This window comes from Pseudophryne corroboree, chromosome 8 (assembly GCF_028390025.1).
Source record: "Pseudophryne corroboree isolate aPseCor3 chromosome 8, aPseCor3.hap2, whole genome shotgun sequence".
NCBI classification, from domain to species: Eukaryota; Metazoa; Chordata; class Amphibia; order Anura; family Myobatrachidae; genus Pseudophryne; species Pseudophryne corroboree.
The window spans coordinates 168,626,457-168,638,426 of record NC_086451.1 but is presented as its reverse complement, the minus strand read 5'-3'; the positions used below and the strand labels follow the sequence as shown (position 1 = coordinate 168,638,426).

Here is an 11,970-nt window from a genome sequence, read left to right as displayed (position 1 = left end):
AGTGTCCACGCCAGTGCGCACATGGCCCACCCCCTACAGCCACGCTGGATCACGGTATAGTGTGGGCACAGAAGTCCCTTACCTCCCTTTCATCAGCGGCCTCGTGATCCCGGAGGGCGGTGTGTGTGTGACTGACCTTAGGAAGAAACCGGAGCCTCCGCTGCAGTGACCCAGCAACCAGGGCACGGGAGTATACTGCGCCGCTGGGAGTGATGGAGCTGCAGTAAAGATGTCTATTAGACCTAACCTGCTGCAGCCCTTGTAGATTCTTATAAAAAAAAGTTCTTCTTTTCTTGTCAAAATTAATAGCTAAGAATAGGCTGCCTGAGGCAGCCCCCTGTTAAGTGGCCTGCTACTGAAGGCACCAACTACAAACTGAGCTCCCTGTTCATGGAAGCGAGGTTATAGAGCAGGGGGCGCTGAGCATCTTGGGAACAGTCAAAAGCTTTGAGCCTGTTGGTGCCTCAGATCAAGATCCTACTCTACACCCCAATGTGAATCCTTGTGGAGTCCAGTGTACCCCACAGAAGAAATGAATGTGTCACACCCATTGGCAGCAACATTAGAATAGCTGCTGATGGGCACAATTGAGAAAGGAAGGGGGGAAAACATTTGAATCCAGCACATATATGTAATTTGAATATGTAATTTGTACCTTCCTACTTTAAAATGTAATGGATGAACCTCACCCTGTGAGAACTATCTTCATGATCAAGAGATCTCATACGCAAGAAAAGCATGTGTTGGGATAGGGCTGTGGAGGGCGGCTGCTCGAGCACACCCCCGTCAAGTTAAGGAGATTCAACTGAGGAAGCACAAGGGAACTCTTGTCTGGGGACAACAACTGCAGGGAGACCACATCTTTTCAGATGAAAATGAGAGGGCGGAAGGCTGCCTAATACTGAAGCACCCTCAAACATCAAACCATATGCAACAACTAGTACAAGCATTCCTGGGGAAAGGTCTGCAGCAGACGGATTTGCATACGGTGATGTCATCCAAGCAGTGGGCCAAAGTTGGCTGGAACCCTCATCTGAATATGAAAAGAGATAAGGGGCGCTTGGATGACCCCTAGTTCGCATTGAACACCCCCCACCCTCCTTTGGTGTGGGGCTCATGTTGGCCATGCCCCAGCCCCTGAAGCATTCAAGCTGATTTCTTGCAGCAGCTGGGCACTGTAACAGCTCCAGAGCTGCTCTGTAAGGCAAGTAAAAGGGTGTGGGCCCTGCAGCACTACCTGTAGTTTGCATTATGCGTTGGAAGGCACAAAGTAAGCAGACGGGAGAAGTCAGGATAGTGCGCAAGGGCATAGAAGGGAGGGGCTCAAGAAAAGAGAAGTGGAAACAGACAGCAAACTAGGCTGGAGAGAGACCTGAGACAATGAGATCTAAATTATACCAGAGCCAACCAGGGGAAAGCACAAATGCAGTCCCCCCCCCCCCCCCCCTACCACAAATTATGCAGTCGAGATTCCCACATTTGGGGAAATCACAGAGGTCAGCATACCCAGAATGCAATGAATGAACCTCACCCTGGGAAAACAATCTTCATGACCATGGTATCACCTAAGCAAAATAAGTATGATTTGAGATAGGGCTGGGGAGGGCCGCTGCTCAGGCACACCTCCGTCAAGTAAAGGAGATTCAACTGAGGCAGCACAAGGGAACTCTCATCTGGGGACAACAACTGCAGGGAGAACACATTTTCAGATGAATGTGTGAGGGCAGAAGGCTGCCTAATACTGAAGCACCCCCCAAACAACAAACCAAATGCAACAACTAGTGCAAGCATTCCTGGGGGAAGGCCTGCAGCAGATGGATTCGCATATGGTGATGTCATCCAAGCAATGGGTATAGTTGGCTGCAACCCTCGTCTGCATATGAAAAGAGAAAATGGTCACGCAGGGCATGGCGGCCTTTGTGGGGTTGCGCTTGGATGACCCCTAGATCGCTTTATACACCCCCATCAGTGTGGGGCTCATGTTGGCCATGCCCCAGCCCCTGAAGCATTCAAGCTGATTTCTTGCAGCAGCTGGACCCAGTAACCGCTCCAGAGTTGCTCTACAAGACAAGTAAAAGGGTGTGAGCCATGCAGCACCACCTGTAGTTTGCATACACACATATATAGGACAGCATCTCTTATATGCCTCAGGGGCAATAAAATAGTATCCTTATCTAGGGTATCCGTCCATGCCGCTACAGCACTACACATACACACCCAGGCCGACGCAATTGCCGGTCTGAGTAAGGTACCTGAATGTGTATAAATGGACTTCAGGGTAATCTCCTGTTTGCGGTCAGCAGACTCTTTGAGGGTAGCCGTATCCTGGGACGGGAGGGCTAACTTCTTGGATAAGCGTGTTAATGCTTTGTCCACCCAAGGGGAGGATTCCCATCGTAACTAACCTATCCGTTGATGGGAAAGGATACGCCATAAGAATCCTTTTGGAAATCTGCAGGAGATTCCCAAGCTTTTTCACATAACTCGTTCAGCTCGTGTGAGGGGAAAAGGTTACCTCAGGCTTCTTTCCCTTGTACATATGTACCCTCTTGTCAGGGATAGGGGGCTCCTCTGTGATGTGCAAAACATCTTTTATTGCCATAATCATATATCAAATGTATTTTGCCAATTTTGGCTGTAACTTTGCATCATCGTAATCGACACTGGAGTCAGAATCCGTGTCGGTATCTGTGTCAACAATCTGGATAGTGGGCACTTATGAGACCCTGACAGTCCCTACGACATAGGATCAGGCATGGGTTGAGACCCTGACTGTCCCAAAGCTTCAGCCTTGTCTAATCTTTTGTGCAATGAGTTTACACTAGCATTTAAAACATTCCACATATCCATCCAATCAGGTGTCGGCGGAGACACCACATTCATTTGCTCCCGCTCCTCTCTAATATAGCCTTCTTCCTCAGACATGTCGACACACGCGTACCGACACACCACACACACAGGGAATGCTTTTACTGAAGACATTTCCCCCACAAGGCCCTTTGGCAGAGCTGGCCCTAACCAATATGATGCCCTAGGCAAGATTTTGCCTGGTGCCCCCTAGCACCACCGCTGGTTCCGCCTCTGACCTTGCACCTCTTTCCCAGCACCATCAACCCTCACCCATAACAGTACTTATTTTGGTGTTTGTACCCCCTATATTTTAAACAGGAACAGTTCGCACATTTGGCGCACAGTCCAAAAAGGGGTGTGTTTTTGCTGGCAATGGGCATGTCCACACAATAGTACCCCCAATTAAAATTCCGCCACACAGTACTGCAATTTTATTCACATTTGATCACGCGATAGTGTCCATAATTCACATTACATCCCACAGTAGTATCACTTTACCTTATAAACGTTACTTCTCACAGTAGTGCTCCTTATTCACATTACATCACACTGAATTGCTCCTTATTTACATTACACCACACCCTATTGCTCTTTATTCACATTAGACGACACAGTAAATGCCCTTTCTATACGCAACGCTACATATTAGAGCACCTTATACACATAATGCCACACATTAGTAATGCATTTATACACATAATTCCACACAGTAATGCCCCTTACACATATGAGACACATCATTAATGTCCTTATAAACATAATGCGTCTTACACATTATGACAACCTTTATTAATGCCCTTTTACACATAATGGCCCTCATTCCGAGTTGTTAGCTCGCAAGCTGCTTTTAGCAGCATTGCACACGTTAAGCCGCCGCCTACTGGGAGTGAATCTTAGCTTATCAAAATTGCGAACGAAAGATTAGCAGAATTGCGAATAGACACTTCTTAGCAGTTTCTGAGTAGCTCCAGACTTACTCGACAACTGTGATCAGTTCAGTCAGTTTCGTTCCTGGTTTGACGTCACAAACACACCCAGCGTTCGCCCAGACACTCCCCCGTTTCTTCAGACACTCCCGCGTTTTACCCAGAAACGGCAGCGTTTTTTCACACACACCCATAAAACGGCCAGTTTCCGCCCAGAAACACCCACTTCCTGTCAATCACACTACGATCAGCAGAACAAAGAAAAAACCTCGTAATGCCGTGAGTAAAATACCTAACTGCATAGCAAATTCACTTTGCGCAGTCGCAGAGCGAACATTGCGCATGCGCAATTAGCGGAAAATCGCTGCGATGCGAAGAAAATTACCGAGCGAACAACTTGGAATGACCACCCTTGCGCATGCGCAATTAGCGGAAAATCGCTGCGATGCGAAGAAAATTACCGAGCGAACAACTCGGAATGACCACCAATGTCCCTTACACATATGCCGCACATTATTAATGCCCTTATACACATAATGACACACATAGTGCCCCTTACACATATGTTGCACATTATTAATGCATTTTTACATGACACACATAATGCTCCTTACTCATATTCCGAACACTACTGCACAATCAACCCACTCACATGCACACAGCACTCACACTGCCACTAACACTGTGACCTCTGCCTCTGCTTGGATACAGATGTGTCCTCATAAATCTTGCCTCAATGCTAACGTTGGGGCACCTTTTTTTTTTATTAAAATGCATCTTATTTGCATTGCTATGTTGTTAGGATGCACACGCAGCTTCTGCTGATTAAAATGATATGCAGCACGCCTATATACTGTGTGAGACTGTGGCTGTATCTGCATATGAAATGCTACACACAGAATATAGGCATGCCGCATATCATTTTAATCAGCAGAAGTTGCTGATGCCCCTAGGCATATCAAATGCCCTAGGCAATTGCCTAGTTTGCCTATGCCTATGCCTATGGCCGGCTCTGCCCTTTGGAGAGACAGAGAGAGAGTATGCCAGCACATACCCCAGCGCTATATAACCCAGGAATAGCACAGTAACTTAATGTTTGCACAGTAGCGCTGCTGTATGTAATTTGCGCCAAATTATGTGCCCCCCCCCCTCTCTTTTCAACCCTCTTGTCTACCGTGGTATAAGCAGGGGAGAGTCCGGGGAGCTTCCTCTCAGCGGTGCTGTGGAGAAAAAATGGCGCTGGTGAGTGCTGAGGGAGAAGCCCCGCCCCCTCGGCGGCGGGCTTCTGTCCCGCTTAAACTGTACAATTGGCGGGGGCTCATACATATATACAGTGCCCAGCTGTATATATGTTATATTTCTGCCAAAAACAGGTTTATATTGCAGCCCAGGGCGCCCCCCCTGCGCCCTGCACCCTTACAGTGACCGGAGTATGTGAGGTGTATGGGAGCAATGGCGCACAGCTGCAGTGCTGTGCGTTACCTCAATGAAGATCATGAAGTCCTCTGCCGCCTCTGAAGTCTTCTTTTCTTCTCATACTCACCCGGCTTCTATCTTCCGGCTCTGCGAGGGGGACGGCGGCGCGGCTCTGGGACGGACGGCGAGGGTGAGATCCTGCGTACCAATCCCTTTGGAGCTAATCCCTTTGGAGCTAATGGTGTCCAGTAGCTTAAGAAGCAGGACCTTGCAACTCGGAGAGTAGGGCTGCTTCTCTCCCCTCAGTCCCTCGATGCAGGGAGTCTGTTGCCAGCAGTGCTCCCTGAAAATTAAAAACCTAACAAAATACTTTCTGTCAGAAAGCTCAGGAGAGCTCCTGAAAAGCACCCAGTCTCCACTGGGCACAGTATCAAACTGAGGTATGGAGGAGGGGCATAGAGGGAGGAGCCAGTGCACACCCAGAACTAAAGTCTTTCTTAAAGTGCCCATGTCTCCTGCGGAGCCGTCTATCCCCATGGTCCTTACGGAGTCCCCAGCATCCTCTAGGACGTTAGAGAAAATAGGATTTTAATACCTACCGGTAAATCCTTTTCTCTTAGTCCGTAGAGGATGCTGGGCACCCGTCCCAGTGCGTACTGTGTCTGCAGTTATTAAATGGCCCTTAACTCCAGAACATTTATGTGGAGACAACTTTCCCGACTTGACCATCTTCCTTGGACGTTTTCCCCCTGTGTGACTGCTCCCCAGCATCGGAGGGTTGCATCCATGGTCCCTAGGATCCAGTCCTGAATCCCGAACCTTCGCCCCTCTAGGAGGTGAGAACTGTGCAGCCACCAATGGAGTGAGATTCTGGTCTTGGAAGACAGGATTATCCTCCGGTGCGTGTGTAGGTGGGATCCGGACCACTTGTCCAACAGGTCCAACTGAAAAACTCTGGCATGGAACCAGCCAAACTGAATGGGCTCGTAGGCCGCAACCATCTTACCCAGCAACCAAATGCATTGATGGATTAACACTCTTGCTGGTTTCAGAATTTGTTTGACCAGACTCTGGATCTCCAGAGCCTTTCCACTGGAAGAAAACCTCTTCTGTGTCCAGTATCACTCCCAAAAACAACAACCGCGTCATTGGGACCAACTGCGATTTTGGCAAGTTTAGGAGCCAACTATGTTGTTGAAGAACTGTCAGGGAGAGTGCAATGTTTTGCACTAACTGGTCCCTGGATTTCGCCTTTATCAAAAGACCATCCAAGTACGGGATAATTGTTACTCCTTGCTTGCGATCACCCTGGTGAAAATCCTCGGAGCCGTGGACAGACCAAACGGCAATGTCTGAAATTGGTAATGACAATACTGAATTGCAAACCTCAGGTAGCTTGATGCAGAGGCTAAATGGGAACATGTAAGTAGGCATCCTTTATGTCTACCAAAACCATGAAATCTCCTTCCTCTGGACTGGAGATCACTGCACTGAGAGATTCCATCTTGAAATTTAATTTCCTTAGGTAGAAATTGAGGGATTTCAGATTTCAGATTGGTCTGACTGAGCTGTCCGGCTTAGGGACCACGAAGAGGCTTGAATAAAAACCTTCTCCCTGCTGACTAAAGCCGATTTGAACAATCAGTGAGGGGAACGTCTTGAAACCCCAGTTTGTACCCTTGGGACACTATTTGTAAAACACACGAGTCCATGTCCGAATGAATCCAGAACTGACTGAAGAGTTTTAGACGTGCCCCCACTGGTGCGGGCTCCTGCAAGAGAGCCCCAGCGTCATGCGGTGGATTTGGCAGAAGCAGAGGATGATCTCTGCTCCTGCGATCTTGAAGAGGATGCAGACCTCTTCCCTCTTCTCCTTCCTCTACCTGCAAAGAAAGGGGAATCTTAACTTCTTGCATATCTATTGGGCCGAAATGACTGCATCAGATAATGATGCGTCTTCATCCGTTGGGAGGGAACATAGGGCAAGAAGGTTGACTTACCTGCGGGAGCTGCCGAGATCAAATTAACTAGGCAGTCACCAAACAACGCTTCACCTTCATAGGGAAGAGACTCCCTTTCTTCTTGGAGTCAGCATCAGCATTCTCTTGGTGAATCCACAATGCCCTCCTATCCGAGACTGCCATGAAATTGGCCCGTGAACTCAAGAGTCCTATATCCCTTGCAATCTCACGTAAGTATGCTGCAGTGTCCTTGATATGATACAACGTAAGGAGTATCCCATCTCTCCAAGGTATCTTTATCGGATGACAAGGTATTCGACCAATTCTTGAATACTACTACTCACCCATGCACATGTAATGGCAGGTCTAAGTAATGTACCCTTGGTTACATAACTAGAAATAATGTAGCTTCCTGCATACGATCCGCTGGATTTGTGACAGGGCCCCGTGCAGAACAGGGGGTGACTCCCACTTTATTCTGTCCGCGGCGGGAAATGAATAAACAACCAGAATCCTTTTGGGGATTTGAAACCATCTTGTCGAGCTGGCCCAGACTTTCTCAAACAGAGATGGAGGAACGTTACATCAGCTTTCATTATATATCTATATATACACATACATATAGACCCCTTTGTCAGGAACAGCAGGGTCTTCAGTGATTTTAATATGTCCTTAATATCCACAATCATGTACTGAATGCTCCTTGCCAATATTGGATCTAATCAGGAAACATTATGGTCGACATAGGAATCAGTATCCGTGTCAGTATCAGTGTGTAGTAACTGGGCAAAATAACATTTTTGCGACCCCGCGGGGCCTGAGGGAAAAGAAACATAGCCATGAACATCACATCTATTCTCTACGTCTGTGTCTGGGACACAGATTTATCCAACCTTACTCTGATATTACTGAAACTTTTACCCAGTCTGTTATTGGTGGTGCCAACAGGGCCACCATCATATGTCTGCATTCCTAATATAGTTTCCTCTTGGGAAAAACATTCAGCCACCGACATGTTGACACACATGTACCAAGTACCCACAGACACATCGGCTTATGGGGGACAGACCGTCAGTAAATCTGTCAGACGGACACAGAGGATTTTTCAGCTCACAATCCAGCGCCAAAAGTACACAGTCTGGGAAATAATAAACTCTATAGTGATAGACTTGTAATGCTCTAAAGATGTTCTGGTGAGGTGAGGAAGAAGCCCCGCTACTGTAATGGCGCGTATCTGTCCCGCTCAGAAATAATTAATTACGCTAGCGGGGTAAGGACAGTGCCCAGGCACTAATGTCCACTTTTTCCAGCCTTTTGTGAGGAATTTATGCTGCCCAGGGTGCCCCCCCCTGTGCCCTGCACCCTGCAGTGCCTGTGTTTGTGTGGGAGCATGGCGCGCAGCGTTCCGCTCGCTGCTCGGTACCTCAGAATGCCATCACTGGAGAAGAAGTCTTCTGTACTTCTGCTACTCACCTGTCTTCTGGCTCTGTAAGGGGGTGACGGCAGGCTGCGGGAGTGTGCATCTAGGCGTGCCCAGCGATCAGCACCCTCAGGAGCTAATGGTGTCCTGTCAGCCTGAAGCAGAGCCATTGAACTCACTAGAAGTTGGTCATACTTCTCTCCCCTAAGTCCCACGAAGCAGGGAGACTGTTGCCAGCAGCCTCCCTGAAAATAAAAAAAACTAACAAGTCTTTTCAGAGAAACTCAGTAGAGCTCCCCTGTAGTGCATCCAGTATCACTGCGCACAATACTAAAACTGGAGTCTGGAGGAGGGGCATAGAGGGAGGAGACAGTTCACACCCTTTGAAAGTCTTAAAGTGCCCATGTCTCCTGCAGATCCCGTCTATACCCCATGGTTCTTAATGTGACCCCAGCATCATCTAGGACGTATGAGAAAACAAATAACGCACACATGAGGAGGAGAGAACTAAGGAAGCTATAAGGAGAAGAGGGGAGGGAGGGGGGGTTGAAAGGTAAGGTAGTAGTAAAGGCATATTGGATAAACTACAACCTTATACATATTCATTAATGTACCAGTAGTTAGAAGTAGAAGAGCTCTAACAGAAACCACAAAGCTTATCTAAAGCCACACCACACTGGATATGCCCAATCTCATTTGATTTTTGAAGCAAAGCAGTATTGGACTTTGTTAATACATGGATGGGAGACTGCTTGGTAGTATCAGATTCTTTAGGTGTTTTTAAACTACCAACACCATTTTCTTGGTACATTTAATTTTTACATGTATTCTTTTATGTACCAGAAGTTAGAAGTAGAAGAGCTGTAATAAAAACCACCAGCTCATCTACAGCCACAGCACACTGGATTTGCCCAATCTCTCCTGATCATGGAAGCTGAGCAGTGTTGGTCCTGGTTTTAGTACTTGGATGGGAGACCACCAGGAAATACCAGGAGCTGTGTGTATTTTTACAATACTAACACCGTTCTCTTGATGCATTCCATTTTGAAACATTGGGGCAGATCTATTAAGCCTGGTGAACTGATAAAGTGCAAGGTGATAAAGTACCAGCCAGTCAGCTCCTAACTGTCATTTTTTCAAACCCAGCCTGTGACATGGCAATTAGGAGCTGATTGGCTGGTACTTTATCACCATGCAAATTAGCATTTCACCAGGTTTAATAAATCGTCCGCTTACTCATTTATGTACGAGTAGTTAGAAGTAGAAGAACTCTAACAGAAACCACTAAGCTCATCTACAGCCACACCACACTGTATATGCCCAATATCACCTGATTTTAGGCCTGGTTTGTTCTTGGATGTGAGACCACCTGGGAATACCAGGTGCTGTAGGTAGTTTTATACTACCAACACCGTTCTCTTGATGCATTCTATTTTGAAACTTATTCATTGATGTACCAGTAGTTAGAAGTAGAAGTTAGAAACAGCAAAAATCATCTACAGCCGCATCACACTGGATATGTCCAATCTCATCTGATGTTGGAAGCTAAGCAGTGTTGTGCCTGGTTAGTTTTTGGATTTCAGGTCCTGCCTTCTGGTTTGGCCACGGCACCTCGGAAATTCACCAAGGTCATGGCCGTGATGACGACCCTTCACCATCGGTGGACCAGGGAGGAATCTCTCCTCCCGATAAACATTCTGGAATTGCAGGCAGTGTTCAATTAATTGACACTGGCCCTGCCTCTAGTACAGAACAGGCCTGTTCAAGTACAATCGGACAACGCCACCACGGTAGTGTACACAAATCATCAAGGCGGCACTCGAAATTGCATAGCAAAGCTGGAAGTATCAAAAATCCTCAGTTGGGTAGAACGTCATCTGCCAGCAATATCGGCAGTGTTCATTCCCGGAGTCCTCAACTGGGAAGCGGATTTCCTCAGTCGTCAGGACGTTCACGCTGGAGAGTGGAGAGGCCGCAGCAGAAATGTCTGCACTGGTGTCAGTAGGTGACTGAGGCAGGGATGACTGGGAGATAGTGGGTGACTGAAGCATGTATGAGTGGGAGATAGTGGGTGACTGAGGCCGGGGTGACTGGGAGATAGTCAGTGACTAAGGCAGGGGTGATAGGGATATAGTGGATGACTGTGGCAGGGGTGACAGGGACAGTAGGAGACTGAGGCAGGGGTGACAGGGATAGTGGGTGACTGAGGCAGGGGTGATAGGGTGACAGTGGGTGACTGAGGCAGGGGTGATATGGAGATAGTGGTTGACTGAGGCAGGGGTGACAGAGATAGTGGGTGACTGAGGCAGGGGTCGCAGGTATAGTGGTTAACTGAGGCAGCGGTGACTGGGAGATAGTGGGTAACTGGGGCAGGGGTGACAGGGAAAGTGTGTGACTCAGGCAGGGGTGATAGGGAGACAGTGGGCAGCAGATCACTGCCTTGCTGACAGCAGCACATCCCTGCCTTACTGACAGCAGCAGATCACTGCCTCACTGACAGCAGCAGATCACTGCTTCACTGACAGCAGCAGATCCCTGCCTCACTGGCAGCAGCAGATCCCTGCCTCACTGGCAGCAGCAGATCCCTGCCTTACTGACAGCTGTATATAGGGCCTAATTCAGACCTGATCTCTGCTGTGCATATTCACACAACAGGAGATCAGGTCTGAAGTGTGTGTGTGTGCTGGTGCCGCAGTGCACCGGCACATGCCAGAGATGCGATCAGCATCTCTGCCCAGTGAGCGCCTCTGCCAACACATACTTATCTTGCATATGAGATCTCTTGATCATGAAGATAGTTCTCACAGGGTGAGGTTCATCCATTACATTTTAAAGTAGGAAGGTACAATTTACATATTCAAATTACATATATGTGCTGGATTCAAATGTTTTCCCCCCTTCCTTTCTCAATTGTGCCCATCAGCAGCTATTCTAATGTTGCTGCCAATGGATGTAACACATTCATTTCTTCTGTGGGGTACACTGGACTCCACAAGGATTCACATTGGGGTGTAGAGTAGGATCTTGATCTGAGGCACCAACAGGCTCAAAGCTTTTGACTGTTCCCAAGATGCTCAGCGCCCCCTGCTCTATAACCTCGCTTCCATGAACAGGGAGCTCAGTTTGTAGTTGGTGCCTTCAGTAGCAGGCCACTTAACAGGGGGCTGCCTCAGGCAGCCTATTCTTAGCTATTAATTTTGACAAGAAATGAAGAACTTTTTTTATAAGAATCTACAAGGGCTGCAGCAGGCTAGGTCTAATAGACATCTTTACTGCAGCTCCATCACTCCCAGCGGCGCAGTATACTCCCGTGCCCTGGTTGCTGGGTCACTGCAGCGGAGGCTCCGGTTTCTTCCTAAGGTCAGTCACACACACACCGCCCTCCGGGATCACGAGG

General features: G+C 47.9%; 1 pseudogene; it reads right to left on the bottom strand.

Annotated features, from left to right (window-relative positions):
• Positions 1-1,408: 1,408 nt before the first annotated feature.
• LOC134951913 (U1 spliceosomal RNA) lies at positions 1,409-1,582 on the bottom strand (annotated as a pseudogene).
• Positions 1,583-11,970: the final 10,388 nt, after the last annotated feature.